Below are 22,080 nucleotides of genomic sequence, written 5' to 3' on the forward strand. Positions count from 1 at the left end.
CCACTGCAGTAGTGTGCACAGCTACAAACAAAGTGAAGGCGGCTTCCACGGGAGACAGACAATGAGCAGCTCCAGGAGCCCGTCCTAAACACATGCCACGTGATAACTGTGCTAGAGCCAGAAACAAAATTGAGCGAGGGCAAGAGCACACCGGACCAGGTGACATCCGTGGAGGGACCGTGGAGGGACCACCGATACGCAGGTGTTCCAAGGTCTCAGGTGTCAAGTGGCACCCCAGGGAGTGGGCAGAAGCACAGGGGAGCACATCAGATGACTTGTCTTTTCTAAAGAAGCAGGGTGACCACATCTGATGAGGAGGTTTCCCATTCCTTCCTGGGAAAATCCCCAACACGCCCACCCTAGCGAGTTAGACTGTCCTCAAGCAGGTGTGCAGGCCTATGTCATGAGCGACCCCACCCATGCACCCTAGATACCCAGGACTGTTCCCCCACAATGCGATCAGGGCAGGGCTCTGTCAGCCTGGGCGCAGTGAGGATGATGGGCACCGGGGCCAGCTGTTTGGTATAAATGCCCCTGAACAGAGTGCCCGGGAAAGCAACAGAGGACAGCCACAGGCGGAGCGGAGCATGGTGGGATCACTGAAGAGCTCAAGGCTCACCAAGGGGAAGACACGCGCCAAGGGGAAAACACACTCAGTATTCTGAGCCCTTCCATACAACCCCAAGTGTGCACGGTAATCCCACAATGTACCAACCTGATGTTACAAATCAATTTCTCAAAATGTGCTAACTACGAACTGAGACACAAGAAGAATCCCAAGAGACCCCAGTCACACCATGTAACTTGTAGAACAAGCCCCCGGGGGTGAGCCCCACTAGTCTGACTTCTGAGTTCTTTCCAAAGCACCACACAGACGCAGCCACGCCTTACGCATCTCGTAACTCTCAGCTGGTGAGTGTCAATGGAAGTGATGACGAGGTAAATAATTACATAAACTTCGCAACATAAATAAATCTAAACATATCAGACTTTGCAGGCAAACACAGAGCCTCAAACAAGGCTTGCTGCTTGTGCACCATGCTCTGGGGAATGCAGAGGGGTGGTCTCGGCCAGCGACCTCCTGCCACTTTACGGCCTCTCAGATCTCTGTGTTAAACGAGAAACACTCCGCGGCCACAAACAAGTTAACCAGAAGACACACCAGTGTATGTGAACACAGAAGTGCTGTAAGATTAGAGCGCAAACCAGCAGAAAGAGGTGGGCATCTGTTGGTTTACTCCTGGCAGTATTGGCTTTGTGTGTTTTTTATTGGAGGAACTTGTTTCATAGATAATTCAAGAGACCTTACTTGAAACAAAATGTATTTTGCTTATACTTGGAATAAGAAAAGGCAGTAATGTTGGAATGAAATCCAGATTAAAAAATAAGATCAGAGAATAAATGGTATAAAATTTGGCAACTGAAGCATGGCCACCCAAAGGTAGGTGATTCACGAATTGGCTGGAAAGATAGTTCAGCTGATGGTTTTTAACCACCTACTATGTTCTCGGGATATTTTAAATCATTCTCCGTTTTAACTGATGGTTTACATGATATGTTATAATCCACATGAGAAAATATTCATTCTGGGGGAAAGTCCCCAGAGTCGGCATTATAATGGGAGAAAGGACAAGTGTGGTAATTGTTCTGGGGCACCCTGCCACCCACAGTCCCTGAGCAGGACAGCTGCTCAGCTCTCAGCAACCTCTGACGATGTGGGGAAGGGACTTGTGGGGAAGGGACGTGTGCCAGTGCCTGGACAATATGATGTTAATCAAAGTCTCCTAGGAATTGGGACTCCCACAATAGAAACAGTTGCATAGACCCTCCCTTATTCTTACTGCTTTGAGTGTCAGTACGGTGACTGGACCTGTGGCAGCCGTTTTGCTACTGTAAGGAACAAAAAGGCGGAGATGTTCACTCTGATATTGTGGAGCGACGGAACCAATGCTGAGAGCTGACTGTCTCCAGAGTTCTGTCACTTAAGAAAAATAAGCTTATTTAAGCCATAGTGAACAAGCTTCTGTTTCTTTGAGCCAAAAAGATTTTTTTTAACATTTTTATTTATGTATTTGAGAGAGAGAAAGAACACAAGCGGGGGTAGGGAGGGGCAGAGAGAGAAGCAGACTCCCCGCTGAATAGGAAGCCCAGGGCGGGGCTTGATCCCAGGACCCCAGGACCATGACCTGAGCCAAAGGCAGACACTTAACCGACTGAGCCACCCGAGCGCCCCTCAGCCAAAAGTTTTCCTAACTGGTATATCCCTTATGTTATGTGACGGGGATGCAACGGCTACTTAGTCTTCTTGATACTGATAACTAAAGAAATACAAGTTTGCATCTTTAAAGGTAACTATTAATGTCAACACAAAGCAGGACACACATCTTCTAGGAAGAACGATCAAAGACAATATAATTCGTATAGCAAAGAAAATCACAAGGAAGCGTCAATACAGGAAATAGGATGATAAAACAAAGGTCAAATGTATTCTATCCATCATGACAAGAAAGTAAGTGGGTTAAACTTTCTATTAAATGATAACGTATCTCACATCGGCACAAGCGTATTGACACAGCAGCAGGAAGCAATGAGGAAGAGTTAAGGGCGGAAGGACACTCACACAAGCAGTTACAGAGTTAACGAGAGGTACTCCACAAGAGGTTAGACCACAACCAACGCCGCATCACCACCGGGCACATGGATACAGGCGTGGTGGGCATCTGATGAAATAGACACTCACTCCTGACAAAATTCCTCAGTAAAACCAATTCGGAGAAAAATTCGTTGTCATGATAAAAAGTAACTGTCCTCGCGAAATACTACACAGAAAAGTAATACACTCAATCCATCAATGCCTGCCAAAAGGTGAAAATCCCCACCATATTTGTTTCTATCATTGTTCTACCAAAAATAATCAAAAATCTTTAAATGGTCTATTAGAAAAATAAAAAGAAGATTATTATTTTCATGCAAAAAAAAAATGTCTAGCTGGGAAGCAAAAAGGCTACTGAGGTACTGAATGACCTGTTAACAAATCAGCGAGATCCTTTATCCACAATAACAAGCCGGAGACTCTGGGAAGGAGTCCACGTACAAGAGCCACGAAAATATAACATACTTCAGGATAATCTCGACAGGAAATGTACAGGACTTAGTGAAAAATATTATAAAATTTTTGCCAAGGAATAGAAAAGACAATGAAAGAATTGAAAGATACATCACATTCTTGAATGAGAAGGTATGATGTAGTGAAATATCAAACATTTTAAAATTAAGCTATAAATTTAGTGAAATTCCAATTGAAATGCTAACATGAGGCTTTCTGAAGCTTGACAACATGATTCTAAAGTTTATCAGGAAGAACAAATTATAAGATCAGTGCCTAAAAGATAAAAAAGGAGTGAGAGGGAGATGGGAGGGGAGGGAGGGCACAGAGGGAGATAGAAGAGGATGGAGGGGGGTGAAGGAGGACGATGGGGAGGGAGGGGGATGGAGGGCAGATGGAGAGGGATAGAGGGAGATGGGGAGGGATGGAGGGGGAAAGATAAAGAGGGAGGGGAAGATACGGGGTATGGAGGGGGGATGGTGGGGATGGGGGGATAGAGAGAGACGGAGGAGGGATGGAGGGGACTGGAGGCATGGAAGGGGATGGAGGAGAGAGGAGGAAGATGCAGGGGTTGGAGGCAGGTAGAGGATGGAGGGAGATAGAGGGAGAGAAGAAAGGAAAAAGGAGGGAGAAGGGCAATGGCCCATGTTTGGCTTGTCTCAACAAAACATGAACACTGAACTAAAATGGACTGTTACTATCCAAAAACAACTATAGAAATTTAGAAATGAACCCAGGCATACTGTGTGGTAAGAGTGATATTTAAAATCAATAGTACAGAAGTGAACAATTCAATAGATGTGACAACTAGCTGATCATCTGGGATGAAACAACTTCATGACTTGCACTGATATAAATTCCATGTGGATTAATGACCACAGAGTTATAAGGGAAGTAATAACATATAGAAAATACTTGTATTATATATGTATAATATTCTTAAAACAGAAAAAGATCTCTTAGATCAGAAAATGAAAAACACCCAGTAAAAAGTGGCCCAAAGACATAAACACATAATCACAAAAGAAAAGGCAAATGCTCAAATTCATGAGACACGGACTGAATTCAATAACAACATACGGTTTCTCACCTACAAGCTTGGGAAATGTTTTAAGAGCTTTAACGCTTGTTGGCAGTCAAATACAGGTGAAACGGAGAATGTGCAGGCCTGGGGAGTACGAGCGAGTAGCCGCCAGCATGGAGAGCATCTGATGCTCTCAAACTTACAGGAAAATATCCTAAGAAATAATCTTAGATGAAGAAAAAGAAATTAAGAATGAGGTGATATGCCAAAGGTGTGAGAGTTACAATGGTGAATATTGAGAAAAAATTTAAGTGACCAAGAATACAGAACTGTCATCTAACTGATGACCTAATGTGCAGTCACAACAATTTTCAAAGAATATTACTATGAGTACAGTCAAAGATGGCAGAATGGTGCTCTGGGGATCTAGCCTGATGCTCCAGCTGCCCCCAGGGAGGTGAGGAAACAGGCCACAGGCCACAGAGAAAGTGACATCTCAGCCATCAGTACCAGCTCTCAGTAAAGGCAGCAACATCCCCCCCATGAGATGCACAGCATGTAAAAAATGCAGATGTGGGAAGAAGCAAGGAACTTGGGGACCTGCATGTCCTCTGACCACCTGGGTGATTTTACATGATTTCTGGTGCCCCTTGATAGGGACACTCATGTCCAGCTTAGTATAGGCTGCTGCCTCTAACCAAGGATTCCTGGAGCCCGGGGTTTGTCAACAGGGGACCCTGAAGCCCCTGAAATCAGCTATAAAATCACATATTTTCCAAACCCACAGATTTCATCAGATTAAGGGGCTGTCACTCCCAAAGACTCTAGGAGCCATGGAGGTATGGTTATCTCCTTTTTTTTTTTTTTTTTAATTCCAGTATAACTAACATATTGTTTTATATTAGCTTCAGGTGTACAATATAGTGATTTGAGAATTCTATACTCAGAACTCATCATAATAAGTGTACTCTTACTCCCCATCACCTGTTTAACCCACCTCCCACCCATCTCCCCTCTGGTGACCATCAGTGTGTTCTCTGTAATTAAGAGACTGTTTTTTCTTTCTTTCTTTTTTTTTTTTTTTGGTTTTTCTTTCTTTTCTTTATTCATCTGTTTTCTCTCTTAAATTCCACATATAAGTGAAATCATATGGCATTTATCTTTCTCTGATTGACTTATTTCACTTAACATTATACTCCCTAGGTCCATCCCTGTTGTTGCAAATGGCAAGAATTCATTCTTTCTGATGGCTGGATAATACTGTGTGTGTGTGTGTGTGTGTGTGTGTGTGTGTGTGTGTGTAAACACCACATCTGTGTATATATACCACAACTTCTTTATCCATTCATATTTTGATGGACACTTGGGTTGCTTCCATACATGGGTTATTAGAAATAACGCTGAAATAAACATGGGGTGGGCATATATCTTTCCAAGTTAGTGTTTTCATTTTCTTTGGGTAAGTCCCCAGTAGTGCAATTACTGGGTCACATGATAAGTCTATTTTTATTTTTTGAGGAACATCCATATTGTCTTCCACAGTGACTTCACCAGTCTGCATTCCCACCAGCAGTGCAGGAGGGTTCCTTTTTCTCCACATCCTCGCCAACACTTGTTTCTTGTGTTGTTCATTCTAGCCATTCTGACAGGTGTGAGGTGATACTTCATGATGGTTTTGATCTGCATCTCCTCAGTGATGAATGATTCTGAGCCATCTTTTCATGAGTCTGCTGGCCATCTAAATATCTTTTTTGGAGAAATGTCTATTCATGTCTTCTGCCCATTTTAAACTGGATTATTTGGGTTTTGGGGTGTTGAGTTGTATGTGTTCTTTATATATTTTTGATAGTAACCCCTTATCAGATACGTCATTTATAAATACCTCCTCCCATTCACTATGCTGTCTTTTCTTTTTTGCGGAAGTTTTTCATTTTGATGGGCCCGACAGTTTATTTGTGCTTTTGTCTCCCTTGCATTAGGTGACATACCTACCTCTTACTTTGCTGGGTGGTGTTTCATGGAAGCACAGGAGAGAGAGGAAGCCACAGTGTTTCCCAAGGTCTGCCCATGCTCTGGTGCCTTTGTGGGAGGCACAAATGCCTTTCCAGTGTTGCACATCAGCTCTCAGTTCTGGGCACTAACAGGAAGCCCTAGCCTTGCTTCCTCTCATGCTGGGCCCGAGGGAAGAGCCAGGTGCAGGAGTACAGAAGCTGCAGCCAGGTGGGAGAACTCATCCCCCTCCTAAATCACTGGTGTTGGTGCTCTCAGCTTTCGATCCTCACCTGCCAACAACAGCACTCCAAGCACCAGTCACAGGGAGCTGCCAGGACCTGCAGACATGTGAAAGCATCTGGGAAAATATCAAGTAGTCAGTGTGAACAGAGGAGGGGGACTCCCCCAAGGTACATGCCTGGGGTGACTCTATTGGCTGCAGAGTGATGGCTGGACTCCAGTGCCCCACTCCCCCATGTGCAGCGAGCACCCAGTCACAGAGCTTCAGTCCCCTTCCAAGGGTGGGGGCTGCTTGGACAGGATGCGGTGGTAATAATATCTTCATTTGTCTAACATTCCGTACTATTCAAAGTGCATCTGCAGATACTCAGCTCAATTAATCCAATTAATCTTCATGGTCCCAGCTGTAGATAATTAGACAGGTATTAGTATGTTCACCTAAGCAAAGAAAATGAATGGTTGCTTTGCAAAAGAAGAAATACAGGTAACTAATAAATTCAAACTAAAACAAGACACAATTTGTCATTTGTCATATTGGCCAGAATTATTTTAAAAGTTAATGTTTGTTTGGTGTTTTGTAAAGCTTACTGAGTCGCTGTTAAGCACCAGGTGTTGGGAGAGACAGAAAGGACATACAGACCTGGATTAGTCCAACTGAGTCCTTGTCTAAAGCAGAGCTTCTCCACTTCTGCATGACTGACGTTAGGGTTAGGGTTACACTTGGTTTCGGGGGAGCAGCTCCTGAATACAAAGGATGCTCAGCAGCACCCCAGCCTGCACACACCAGATAGTATCCCATCCCCAGCTGAGAGAACCAAAAATGTCTCCTGGGCAGCACAATTGCCCCCAGTTGAAAACCACTGGTCCAGGTTAACAAGAAAACTGGGAAACTCTGTTTAGGAACTGTTGGTGGGAGTAGTGTTTAATTGGAGAGTAATGTGACAATGAGTCTTGACAATGCATCTTGAGCTTCCTCAGATGCCTCACCCCAGCACATGCACTTGTTGTAGGCCGGGGGAACAGCAAGAGAGCTTTGTGTGGCTTGTCTCTGAGTGAAGAAAGCAAGCCGTGCTAGAAATTCTAACCCAAGTCTACACCAACCAGGACATACACAAATTCAACACAGAAAACAAGTGAACTGTACCCATTCACAGATGCAACACAGCAAAATGAAGATTGCCCAAGAAAAAGAGAAAACCGTAATAGCAGTTGAGGGGCAAGTGATTCTTTGAACATCTTCTCCTCAGCCATAAGAAAAGCCCACAGGAAAGGAATGATATCTGTATGGAGCTATAAGGGGAAAAAAATCTAAAATTCTACATTATAATAAACTATTGTGCAAAAGTAAAGACAAAACTAAGACATCTTCAGACAAATAAAGATTGAAAAAAAGTTACCACTCAGAGCATGAAAGAATTCTGAAAAGAAGCTGTTGACCAATAAGAAATAAGTAGCAAAAGCAGACAATCATGTCTTCACACTGTTGGGGGAGGGGGAGAGGCACAGTCCTGAGGTCCAGAGGTCACTGAAGCAAGAGTGCACGTCAAAGCTTATGGTCCGCCATGAAAAGAACTACCCTTGAATGAGGGACTTCCATACCAGCACCAGAAGTACAGGGAATAAAGGAACTTTGATCAGTTATTCAGTCTGTACTCGCAGACGGAAAAGAAGAAAAAAAAAATGTCAAGAAAACTGCAATAAATAGAGAGTACAAAATGCCATTATTGAAACTCAGTCTAAATTCATCAATCATCACAGTAAATATAAATGGATAAAATAATACAGTTAAAAAACAGTTTTGAGATAGGACTTATCCACCTACATGCCCTAAGCTGGTGTAATAACATCAGAAAAGATCGATGTGAAAAGTTGGAAAGAAGAAAGATGTCAGAAATTTGGCTGAGCAAACCAAGACTAGGTGGAAAAGGAACCCTGCTGACCGCCTGTTAATGTTGACAAAACCACAGATGGCCTGGCCTGGAAGGAAGACCCAGCATGCTCCAAAACAGGAGAGCACCTCTGAGAAGCCAAAGTGCTAAAATTCCTTGGCAAAGGTGAACTTCAGGAACTAGCCAAAAGCCTCAGTATCGGTAGATGCATAGAAAGGGTTACTAAATAGAACATCTTCAAAATCAAGAACTTCTCACACAAACAAGCAAAATGCCAGGAAAATGTTCTAATGGGAGTTGTGGTGTGTCTGGGAGAAAAGGTCCTGTGGCCACATGTTAGTCTCTGGGTCCTTGTGAAGCTTGATAGGTGGATCCTGAAATCCACATGAATAAATAAAAAAGGTAACTGGCCGTGATGACTTTGGAGAAGAATGTAGAGGTAATACTGGACTCTTCGTCCTCATCAGTTAAGGCCACAGTAAAGACACACCATGTCCCAGGGACAGAAAAGCAGTCTGGAACTGCTTGGAATGGGATAGCACAGAGATGGCTATCTGGGAAGCTGCTATGCAACAGAAGCAGCGTGACAACCTCCCAGTGAAAAGACGGATCCATCAATTACTGGTGTGGGGAGCCACACACTGCAAGCCAGCCACGTTCATGTCCACCCTGCACCGGAACTAAATTCCAGGTGGACTTAATACATGAATGTTAAGAGGAAAAGCAGAACGTCTAGGACAATGATCACCTAACATTTCCTGTGTGATTTTTCAGGCATTGGGAACGCTTTCAAGGAGATTACAGTAAATCTGAAAAACAACAAAGCCAACACTATTATCCCCATTTTATAAAGGAGAAAATAGGATCCAGAGAGAAGTCTCTTCCGAGTCACAGAGCTGCTAGGTACTGCGGCCTACCAGCACCAATGCTCTGATGATGCCAGGCACTCTCCACAGAGCGGGAGCAGGTATGCACTTCCTAAAGAAAATGCCCAGAGCACAAGCCATAAGAGAAAATATGGGTAAGTGGGACTAGGTTAACTTCAAAATCTTTGACATGAGACACAGCAAGCTACATGACAGAGAAGTTGTAGTCTAAAAAAAAAGAAAAAAAGAGAAAGTCTTTGGAATGCAACACAGCAGACAAAGACATAGCATCTGGACTACATAAAAAATCAAAAATTAATGAGGAAAATGCACCCAGGCCAGTAGGAAGAGCAGCAGGTGACAAAGGGAAGCAGGAGAACTATGCTCACATTTCTGAGCACAGGGGAAATGCAAATGAAGTAATAAGACATAAGTTCCCCACAGTCAGGTCAGCAAAATGTATACTCTGACAACACCTTGCTGGAAAAGCCATGAGCCAGGGGCAGTCTGACAGCATGCCAGGGGAATGTGGGGCTGTGAACGGGAGCAGCCCTTTGGCAAGACAGAGAGACCCCAGCAGCTGTGCATCTTGAGGGAGCCGCTGGGAACTCGCCGCACCCTGCCTCCTCTCACCATCTCCGTGTAGACAATTTCTGCACAGTCTGCTATCAAAAGCCTTCTCCCTCTCCCTACAGCTGTAGGCATCACTCAGTCCATCAGAGCCCCACGGAAACTCCCACACAGAACATAATGAGCCATTAAACATGACTTTGAAGACAAATGTTTAACCACAGAGGAAAACATTCACAGCACATTGTTAAAGAAGGGTTCAAAACATGATGTACAATAAGATCCAAATTTTAAGTAAACGTACAGGAAAGAGAAAATATGCAAAAACTATACACTAAATATTCTCTGTGTTTATTTCTAACTGGTTTTATATGTACCTCTTTCCTAGTTGTACATCTTATTTCAAAAATTTAAATCTTCTTTATTAACAGTGTAACTTTTGTGATTAAAAAGTTTTAAAATCCATGTTTCTAATACTCTACTACTTTACATATTTATCATACATACCATATGTTTATGGGTTATGAATACCCATATATTTTATATGCACACAAATAGGCAAGTATGTACTTATCACATATCATTATTATATCATTAAATACTTCTGTTTTTCTTCTTCCAGACTCTGTGCTCAGTGCTTTACCTACACAACCTCAAGTCCGACTCCCTAACTAACCATTGAATAACGTACTTTTTTCTTTTTCCATTTAAACTCAATTAGCCAACATATAGTACATCATTAGTTTCAGATGTAGTGTTCGTGACTCATCATTTATCTATTATGAAATTGATGGAGATTTGTTTTCCATGTATGGCTGTTATAAACAATGCTGTTAAATGCATCCATGTCTTTGTATCCTCATGGATATATATTCTTGTTTCTCTATGGCCACAGCTCTTAAGCTTTAACATACATCAGAATCACCTGGACAGTTTGTAACAACACAGACTGCTGGGCCCTACCCCTAGGTCCATATACATGATGGAGTATTATGCCTCCATCAGAAAAGATGAATACCCAACTTTTGTAGCAACATGGACTGGACTGGAAGAGATTATGCTGACTGAAATAAGTCAAGCAGAGAGAGTCAAGTATCATATGATTTCTCTTATTTGTGGAGCATAACAAATAACGTGGAGGACATGGGGAGATGGAGAGGAGAAGGAGTTGAGGAACAACCTAGAGTTGGTGATCGATTGAGTTTGGAGTAAAGCTCAGGAATTTGGCATTTCTAAGACGTTTCTAGCTGTTGCTCATACTGTTGGACTATGGAACACACTTTAAAGACTCCTGCTCTATAGTATCAACCAAGAAGTGGAAGGGCTGGGTTATAGAGTATGTGTAACTTAAGCTTTAGGAGACAGTGCCAAACTGTTTTCTTCTGAGTGGCCATGTCAATATCTCCACCAGTGGTGAATGGCAGTTCTTCCTGCTCCATTTTCCTGCCAATGCAGGGTATCGGCAGGCTGTTTCCATTTAGCAATATGGTATATGTGGTAACAGTATTCCATTGCTTAACTTAAATCTCTCCGGTTACTAATAATTACTAACTTGTGAACACATTTTTATGAGTTAATTGGGCATTTTGTTTTTAAACATAATGCTGCATTCCAGCTGCTTATATTTTGTTTAGGATTTTTGTTCCCTACTTTCATGAATGAGGCCATCCTGTGATTTTTCTCTCTTGTTCTGTCTTTGTCAGGCTTTTGGTATCAAGGTCAGGCTAGACTCCTGAGTTGGGGAATATTTCCTCTTTTTTTTAATGCCTGAAAAAGTTTGCATAAGATTGAAACTATTTGAGGGGAGCCTGGGTGACTCAGTGGGTTAAAGTCTCTGCCTTCAGCTCAGGTCATGATCCCAGGGTCCTGGGATGGACCCCCACATCGGGCTCTCTACTTGGCAGGGAACCCCCCCACCCACCTGCCTCTTTGCCTACTTGTAATCTCTGTCTGTCAAATAAATAATTAAAACCTTAAAAAAATTGAAACTACTTGATTCTTCAACATTTGGTACAATTTGTCAACAAAGCCATACAAGCTTGGAGTTTTGAGTGAAGATTTTTTTTAAAGAACAAAAGTTCACCTTTGCCAAGGAATTTTAGCACTTTGGCTTCTCAGAGGTGCTCTCCTGTTTTGGAGCATGCTGGGTCTTCCTTCCAGGCCAGGCCATCTGTGGTTTTGTCAACATTAACAGGCGGTCAGCAGGGTTCCTTTTCCACCTAGTCTTGGTTTGCTCAGCCAAATTTCTGACATCTTTCTTCTTTCCAACTTTTCACATCGATCTTTTCTGATGTTATTACACCAGCTTAGGGCATGTAGGTGGATAAGTCTTATCTCAAAACTGTTTTTTAACTGTATTATTTTATCCATTTATATTTACTGTGATGATTGATGAATTTAGACTGAGTTTCAATAATGGCATTTTGTACTCTCTATTTATTGCAGTTTTCTTGACATTTTTTTTTCTTCTTTTCCGTCTGCGAGTACAGACTGAATAACTGATCAAAGTTCCTTTATTCCCTGTACTTCTGGTGCTGGTATGGAAGTCCCTCATTCAAGGGTAGTTCTTTTCATGGCGGACCATAAGCTTTGACGTGCACTCTTGCTTCAGTGACCTCTGGACCTCAGGACTGTGCCTCTCCCCCTCCCCCAACAGTGTGAAGACATGATTGTCTGCTTTTGCTACTTATTTCTTATTGGTCAACAGCTTCTTTTCAGAATTCTTTCATGCTCTGAGTGGTAACTTTTTTTCAATCTTTATTTGTCTGAAGATGTCTTAGTTTTGTCTTTACTTTTGCACAATAGTTTATTATAATGTAGAATTTTAGATTTTTTTCCCCTTATAGCTCCATACAGATATCATTCCTTTCCTGTGGGCTTTTCTTATGGCTGAGGAGAAGATGTTCAAAGAATCACTTGCCCCTCAACTGCTATTACGGTTTTCTCTTTTTCTTGGGCAATCTTCATTTTGCTGTGTTGCATCTGTGAATGGGTACAGTTCACTTGTTTTCTGTGTTGAATTTGTGTATGTCCTGGTTGGTGTAGACTTGGGTTAGAATTTCTAGCACGGCTTGCTTTCTTCACTCAGAGACAAGCCACACAAAGCTCTCTTGCTGTTCCCCCGGCCTACAACAAGTGCATGTGCTGGGGTGAGGCATCTGAGGAAGCTCAAGATGCATTGTCAAGACTCATTGTCACATTACTCTCCAATTAAACACTACTCCCACCAACAGTTCCTAAACAGAGTTTCCCAGTTTTCTTGTTAACCTGGACCAGTGGTTTTCAACTGGGGGCAATTGTGCTGCCCAGGAGACATTTTTGGTTCTCTCAGCTGGGGATGGGATACTATCTGGTGTGTGCAGGCTGGGGTGCTGCTGAGCATCCTTTGTATTCAGGAGCTGCTCCCCCGAAACCAAGTGTAACCCTAACCCTAACGTCAGTCATGCAGAAGTGGAGAAGCTCTGCTTTAGACAAGGACTCAGTTGGACTAATCCAGGTCTGTATGTCCTTTCTGTCTCTCCCAACACCTGGTGCTTAACAGCGACTCAGTAAGCTTTACAAAACACCAAACAAACATTAACTTTTAAAATAATTCTGGCCAATATGACAAATGACAAATTGTGTCTTGTTTTAGTTTGAATTTATTAGTTACCTGTATTTCTTCTTTTGCAAAGCAACCATTCATTTTCTTTGCTTAGGTGAACATACTAATACCTGTCTAATTATCTACAGCTGGGACCATGAAGATTAATTGGATTAATTGAGCTGAGTATCTGCAGATGCACTTTGAATAGTACGGAATGTTAGACAAATGAAGATATTATTACCACCGCATCCTGTCCAAGCAGCCCCCACCCTTGGAAGGGGACTGAAGCTCTGTGACTGGGTGCTCGCTGCACATGGGGGAGTGGGGCACTGGAGTCCAGCCATCACTCTGCAGCCAATAGAGTCACCCCAGGCATGTACCTTGGGGGAGTCCCCCTCCTCTGTTCACACTGACTACTTGATATTTTCCCAGATGCTTTCACATGTCTGCAGGTCCTGGCAGCTCCCTGTGACTGGTGCTTGGAGTGCTGTTGTTGGCAGGTGAGGATCGAAAGCTGAGAGCACCAACACCAGTGATTTAGGAGGGGGATGAGTTCTCCCACCTGGCTGCAGCTTCTGTACTCCTGCACCTGGCTCTTCCCTCGGGCCCAGCATGAGAGGAAGCAAGGCTAGGGCTTCCTGTTAGTGCCCAGAACTGAGAGCTGATGTGCAACACTGGAAAGGCATTTGTGCCTCCCACAAAGGCACCAGAGCATGGGCAGACCTTGGGAAACACTGTGGCTTCCTCTCTCTCCTGTGCTTCCATGAAACACCACCCAGCAAAGTAAGAGGTAGGTATGTCACCTAATGCAAGGGAGACAAAAGCACAAATAAACTGTCGGGCCCATCAAAATGAAAAACTTCCGCAAAAAAGAAAAGACAGCATAGTGAATGGGAGGAGGTATTTATAAATGACGTATCTGATAAGGGGTTACTATCAAAAATATATAAAGAACACATACAACTCAACACCCCAAAACCCAAATAATCCAGTTTAAAATGGGCAGAAGACATGAATAGACATTTCTCCAAAAAAGATATTTAGATGGCCAGCAGACTCATGAAAAGATGGCTCAGAATCATTCATCACTGAGGAGATGCAGATCAAAACCATCATGAAGTATCACCTCACACCTGTCAGAATGGCTAGAATGAACAACACAAGAAACAAGTGTTGGCGAGGATGTGGAGAAAAAGGAACCCTCCTGCACTGCTGGTGGGAATGCAGACTGGTGAAGTCACTGTGGAAGACAATATGGATGTTCCTCAAAAAATAAAAATAGACTTATCATGTGACCCAGTAATTGCACTACTGGGGACTTACCCAAAGAAAATGAAAACACTAACTTGGAAAGATATATGCCCACCCCATGTTTATTTCAGCGTTATTTCTAATAACCCATGTATGGAAGCAACCCAAGTGTCCATCAAAATATGAATGGATAAAGAAGTTGTGGTATATATACACAGATGTGGTGTTTACACACACACACACACACACACACACACACACACACACACACACACACAGTATTATCCAGCCATCAGAAAGAATGAATTCTTGCCATTTGCAACAACAGGGATGGACCTAGGGAGTATAATGTTAAGTGAAATAAGTCAATCAGAGAAAGATAAATGCCATATGATTTCACTTATATGTGGAATTTAAGAGAGAAAACAGATGAATAAAGAAAAGAAAGAAAAACCAAAAAAAAAAAAAAAAAGAAAGAAAGAAAAAACAGTCTCTTAATTACAGAGAACACACTGATGGTCACCAGAGGGGAGATGGGTGGGAGGTGGGTTAAACAGGTGATGGGGAGTAAGAGTACACTTATTATGATGAGTTCTGAGTATAGAATTCTCAAATCACTATATTGTACACCTGAAGCTAATATAAAACAATATGTTAGTTATACTGGAATTAAAAAAAAAAAAAAAAAGGAGATAACCATACCTCCATGGCTCCTAGAGTCTTTGGGAGTGACAGCCCCTTAATCTGATGAAATCTGTGGGTTTGGAAAATATGTGATTTTATAGCTGATTTCAGGGGCTTCAGGGTCCCCTGTTGACAAACCCCGGGCTCCAGGAATCCTTGGTTAGAGGCAGCAGCCTATACTAAGCTGGACATGAGTGTCCCTATCAAGGGGCACCAGAAATCATGTAAAATCACCCAGGTGGTCAGAGGACATGCAGGTCCCCAAGTTCCTTGCTTCTTCCCACATCTGCATTTTTTACATGCTGTGCATCTCATGGGGGGGATGTTGCTGCCTTTACTGAGAGCTGGTACTGATGGCTGAGATGTCACTTTCTCTGTGGCCTGTGGCCTGTTTCCTCACCTCCCTGGGGGCAGCTGGAGCATCAGGCTAGATCCCCAGAGCACCATTCTGCCATCTTTGACTGTACTCATAGTAATATTCTTTGAAAATTGTTGTGACTGCACATTAGGTCATCAGTTAGATGACAGTTCTGTATTCTTGGTCACTTAAATTTTTTCTCAATATTCACCATTGTAACTCTCACACCTTTGGCATATCACCTCATTCTTAATTTCTTTTTCTTCATCTAAGATTATTTCTTAGGATATTTTCCTGTAAGTTTGAGAGCATCAGATGCTCTCCATGCTGGCGGCTACTCGCTCGTACTCCCCAGGCCTGCACATTCTCCGTTTCACCTGTATTTGACTGCCAACAAGCGTTAAAGCTCTTAAAACATTTCCCAAGCTTGTAGGTGAGAAACCGTATGTTGTTATTGAATTCAGTCCGTGTCTCATGAATTTGAGCATTTGCCTTTTCTTTTGTGATTATGTGTTTATGTCTTTGGGCCACTTTTTACTGGGTGTTTTTCATTTTCTGATCTAAGAGATCTTTTTCTGTTTTAAGAATATTATACATATATAATACAAGTATTTTCTATATGTTATTACTTCCCTTATAACTCTGTGGTCATTAATCCACATGGAATTTATATCAGTGCAAGTCATGAAGTTGTTTCATCCCAGATGATCAGCTAGTTGTCACATCTATTGAATTGTTCACTTCTGTACTATTGATTTTAAATATCACTCTTACCACACAGTATGCCTGGGTTCATTTCTAAATTTCTATAGTTGTTTTTGGATAGTAACAGTCCATTTTAGTTCAGTGTTCATGTTTTGTTGAGACAAGCCAAACATGGGCCATTGCCCTTCTCCCTCCTTTTTCCTTTCTTCTCTCCCTCTATCTCCCTCCATCCTCTACCTGCCTCCAACCCCTGCATCTTCCTCCTCTCTCCTCCATCCCCTTCCATGCCTCCAGTCCCCTCCATCCCTCCTCCGTCTCTCTCTATCCCCCCATCCCCACCATCCCCCCTCCATACCCCGTATCTTCCCCTCCCTCTTTATCTTTCCCCCTCCATCCCTCCCCATCTCCCTCTATCCCTCTCCATCTGCCCTCCATCCCCCTCCCTCCCCATCGTCCTCCTTCACCCCCCTCCATCCTCTTCTATCTCCCTCTGTGCCCTCCCTCCCCTCCCATCTCCCTCTCACTCCTTTTTTATCTTTTAGGCACTGATCTTATAATTTGTTCTTCCTGATAAACTTTAGAATCATGTTGTCAAGCTTCAGAAAGCCTCATGTTAGCATTTCAATTGGAATTTCACTAAATTTATAGCTTAATTTTAAAATGTTTGATATTTCACTACATCATACCTTCTCATTCAAGAATGTGATGTATCTTTCAATTCTTTCATTGTCTTTTCTATTCCTTGGCAAAAATTTTATAATATTTTTCACTAAGTCCTGTACATTTCCTGTCGAGATTATCCTGAAGTATGTTATATTTTCGTGGCTCTTGTACGTGGACTCCTTCCCAGAGTCTCCGGCTTGTTATTGTGGATAAAGGATCTCGCTGATTTGTTAACAGGTCATTCAGTACCTCAGTAGCCTTTTTGCTTCCCAGCTAGACATTTTTTTTTTGCATGAAAATAATAATCTTCTTTTTATTTTTCTAATAGACCATTTAAAGATTTTTGATTATTTTTGGTAGAACAATGATAGAAACAAATATGGTGGGGATTTTCACCTTTTGGCAGGCATTGATGGATTGAGTGTATTACTTTTCTGTGTAGTATTTCGCGAGGACAGTTACTTTTTATCATGACAACGAATTTTTCTCCGAATTGGTTTTACTGAGGAATTTTGTCAGGAGTGAGTGTCTATTTCATCAGATGCCCACCACGCCTGTATCCATGTGCCCGGTGGTGATGCGGCGTTGGTTGTGGTCTAACCTCTTGTGGAGTACCTCTCGTTAACTCTGTAACTGCTTGTGTGAGTGTCCTTCCGCCCTTAACTCTTCCTCATTGCTTCCTGCTGCTGTGTCAATACGCTTGTGCCGATGTGAGATACGTTATCATTTAATAGAAAGTTTAACCCACTTACTTTCTTGTCATGATGGATAGAATACATTTGACCTTTGTTTTATCATCCTATTTCCTGTATTGACGCTTCCTTGTGATTTTCTTTGCTATACGAATTATATTGTCTTTGATCGTTCTTCCTAGAAGATGTGTGTCCTGCTTTGTGTTGACATTAATAGTTACCTTTAAAGATGCAAACTTGTATTTCTTTAGTTATCAGTATCAAGAAGACTAAGTAGCCGTTGCATCCCCGTCACATAACATAAGGGATATACCAGTTAGGAAAACTTTTGGCTGAGGGGCGCTCGGGTGGCTCAGTCGGTTAAGTGTCTGCCTTTGGCTCAGGTCATGGTCCTGGGGTCCTGGGATCAAGCCCCGCCCTGGGCTTCCTATTCAGCGGGGAGTCTGCTTCTCTCTCTGCCCCTCCCTACCCCCGCTTGTGTTCTTTCTCTCTCTCAAATACATAAATAAAAATGTTAAAAAAAATCTTTTTGGCTCAAAGAAACAGAAGCTTGTTCACTATGGCTTAAATAAGCTTATTTTTCTTAAGTGACAGAACTCTGGAGACAGTCAGCTCTCAGCATTGGTTCCGTCGCTCCACAATATCAGAGTGAACATCTCCGCCTTTTTGTTCCTTACAGTAGCAAAACGGCTGCCACAGGTCCAGTCACCGTACTGACACTCAAAGCAGTAAGAATAAGGGAGGGTCTATGCAACTGTTTCTATTGTGGGAGTCCCAATTCCTAGGAGACTTTGATTAACATCATATTGTCCAGGCACTGGCACACGTCCCTTCCCCACAAGTCCCTTCCCCACATCGTCAGAGGTTGCTGAGAGCTGAGCAGCTGTCCTGCTCAGGGACTGTGGGTGGCAGGGTGCCCCAGAACAATTACCACACTTGTCCTTTCTCCCATTATAATGCCGACTCTGGGGACTTTCCCCCAGAATGAATATTTTCTCATGTGGATTATAACATATCATGTAAACCATCAGTTAAAACGGAGAATGATTTAAAATATCCCGAGAACATAGTAGGTGGTTAAAAACCATCAGCTGAACTATCTTTCCAGCCAATTCGTGAATCACCTACCTTTGGGTGGCCATGCTTCAGTTGCCAAATTTTATACCATTTATTCTCTGATCTTATTTTTTAATCTGGATTTCATTCCAACATTACTGCCTTTTCTTATTCCAAGTATAAGCAAAATACATTTTGTTTCAAGTAAGGTCTCTTGAATTATCTATGAAACAAGTTCCTCCAATAAAAAACACACAAAGCCAATACTGCCAGGAGTAAACCAACAGATGCCCACCTCTTTCTGCTGGTTTGCGCTCTAATCTTACAGCACTTCTGTGTTCACATACACTGGTGTGTCTTCTGGTTAACTTGTTTGTGGCCGCGGAGTGTTTCTCGTTTAACACAGAGATCTGAGAGGCCGTAAAGTGGCAGGAGGTCGCTGGCCGAGACCACCCCTCTGCATTCCCCAGAGCATGGTGCACAAGCAGCAAGCCTTGTTTGAGGCTCTGTGTTTGCCTGCAAAGTCTGATATGTTTAGATTTATTTATGTTGCGAAGTTTATGTAATTATTTACCTCGTCATCACTTCCATTGACACTCACCAGCTGAGAGTTACGAGATGCGTAAGGCGTGGCTGCGTCTGTGTGGTGCTTTGGAAAGAACTCAGAAGTCAGACTAGTGGGGCTCACCCCCGGGGGCTTGTTCTACAAGTTACATGGTGTGACTGGGGTCTCTTGGGATTCTTCTTGTGTCTCAGTTCGTAGTTAGCACATTTTGAGAAATTGATTTGTAACATCAGGTTGGTACATTGTGGGATTACCGTGCACACTTGGGGTTGTATGGAAGGGCTCAGAATACTGAGTGTGTTTTCCCCTTGGCGCGTGTCTTCCCCTTGGTGAGCCTTGAGCTCTTCAGTGATCCCACCATGCTCCGCTCCGCCTGTGGCTGTCCTCTGTTGCTTTCCCGGGCACTCTGTTCAGGGGCATTTATACCAAACAGCTGGCCCCGGTGCCCATCATCCTCACTGCGCCCAGGCTGACAGAGCCCTGCCCTGATCGCATTGTGGGGGAACAGTCCTGGGTATCTAGGGTGCATGGGTGGGGTCGCTCATGACATAGGCCTGCACACCTGCTTGAGGACAGTCTAACTCGCTAGGGTGGGCGTGTTGGGGATTTTCCCAGGAAGGAATGGGAAACCTCCTCATCAGATGTGGTCACCCTGCTTCTTTAGAAAAGACAAGTCATCTGATGTGCTCCCCTGTGCTTCTGCCCACTCCCTGGGGTGCCACTTGACACCTGAGACCTTGGAACACCTGCGTATCGGTGGTCCCTCCACGGTCCCTCCACGGATGTCACCTGGTCCGGTGTGCTCTTGCCCTCGCTCAATTTTGTTTCTGGCTCTAGCACAGTTATCACGTGGCATGTGTTTAGGACGGGCTCCTGGAGCTGCTCATTGTCTGTCTCCCGTGGAAGCCGCCTTCACTTTGTTTGTAGCTGTGCACACTACTGCAGTGGGGCCTGGCACGTGGGAGGTGCTCACGGAGTGCTTGCACAGTGATCAGTCAATGAGGGAGAGAAGGTGTGGTGGGATTGTCCTGTAAGGATCGGGCAGCCAGCTGTGGGGAGCCACTGCCCCCGTTTGCATCTGCCCAAGGCTGGGAGGTTTCCCAGGATGTGGGACTTTCGGTGCTAAAATGGAGAGAGTTGGACAGACAGGGACAAGCTGGTCACCCTAATGACAACCTCCCTGAATGTCCCCCGTCAGCGAAGTCAAGCCGCGGAGGGAGTGAGTGTCCAGGGTCTTGCGAGGACATCAGAGGGCGGCTGTCCCCGGTCCCGCACACTCGCTTCACGGAGTGGGGTCTGCCGATGGCATGGGGGCCGGTGGCATGGGCGGTGTGAGGAGGCGGCAAGGAGGGACAGAGGAGCTGGAAATACTGACTATGTGACCAGGGAGCAGTGGGCAGGGCCGGAGGGAGAGACTGTCGGCCATGCGGTGGTGGTGGGACTGTAGTTAAGGTGGGGAGTAAGGACGGATGGGAGCATAAGGAAATTCCCCTTTTTGATATCCGTGTCCTGGTGTGAGTGACCTATTGGTCAGCCCGGGCTTATGTGTACTTTGAGGTGGGTCACCTAATGCGCCCGTCTGTACCCAGCCTGGGGGCTGGGGGTCCCCGTGGGCCCTTCTTTCTTCCTCAGGCTTCCGTTGCTCAAGTTGGTGGCCTATAAGCAGCCTCTACACAGGGCATCTGCATCCCGGCCATGGCACCCCGTTCCTTAACGGTAGACACTGAGCCCCAAATCACGGCCTGATGGTGAAGGAGGGGTAGGCTGCTGTCTGGATGCAGGAGGACGGGGGACACCGTTTCCAACTGATGGGAACTGCGCGGAGCCCAGGCTGCGTTACCACATTCTCAGACTTGCTGGTGGGCATGTGCAAGTCCTCCTCTCCCTGACTTCCCTTCTTCTCCCTGCCTCGAGGGTACCTGAGCCCCGCTTTGCCAGGCACCGCGCCAATGCAGATGACAAGGCTCGTGTGGCGGGGGAGGAGCGGCCTGACAGGAGATGTGGGTGGGGGCCACCTGCCGGGTGTGCCTGGGGCGCCCCGCGCTGTCCCTGCATTTGAAACCGCCGGCAGACACGTGGGGCCAGGAGGCATGCCTCCCCATTCTGCTTGACCCTGATCTAGGCTGCCAGGGGGTGGGGGTGGGGGGGGGTGGTCCTCGCGAGTCCTCTTGTCTGCTGAGTCGCGACGCGGGGCACAAGCCTGAGTATCTTGAAGGGAAAGCAGGAAGCTGTGGAGGGAAGACAGGAGCAGACACGTGCTTTGCAGACTTGGGAGCAGGTGGGAGCCGGGTGCCTCTGTGATCGTATGGCTGACAGACAGTGGCCTTGGCATCGCTTCTCCTGGAGCCGAGCGGACCCCCGTATTGCCTGCTGGACGCTTCGTCCGGGCCTGCAGCTGGCCCCTCCACCCGGCAGTTTTGTGGCCACGCAGTCAAACAGAGCAGCTCCATCGGCGCCAGCCCAGAGTCTGCCTTGAGCCACAGAAGCGGTGCCCCTACTGGGCCACCCGTAGCTGCAGCTTTCTGCTGCATGGCACTCGTCTTCTGTCACCAGCCGGCTCCGGGGTGACAGTCAGTCACACTCCAGTGACTTCCTCCCATGTTCCCCAGAACATCTTCAGACTGAAAGGGAGTCTCCAATTAGGTGCCTTTTTTTTTTTTTTTTTCCTTTCCAAACCCAGACAATGTTCAGTAATTAAAGGAGTGGTTTAGATATGCCGTAGAGATCGTGTTCTTCCGCAAGGAAGAGCCAGGTGACGGCACACGTGCGCGTATGAGCTCACCCTTGGGCCGCTTCTGGGCTGGTGACCCGAGGACTTGCTGGGAAGGAGGGA

The sequence above is a fragment of the Meles meles genome, chromosome 16 (genome assembly GCF_922984935.1).
Source record: "Meles meles chromosome 16, mMelMel3.1 paternal haplotype, whole genome shotgun sequence".
Classification (NCBI taxonomy): Eukaryota; Metazoa; Chordata; class Mammalia; order Carnivora; family Mustelidae; genus Meles; species Meles meles.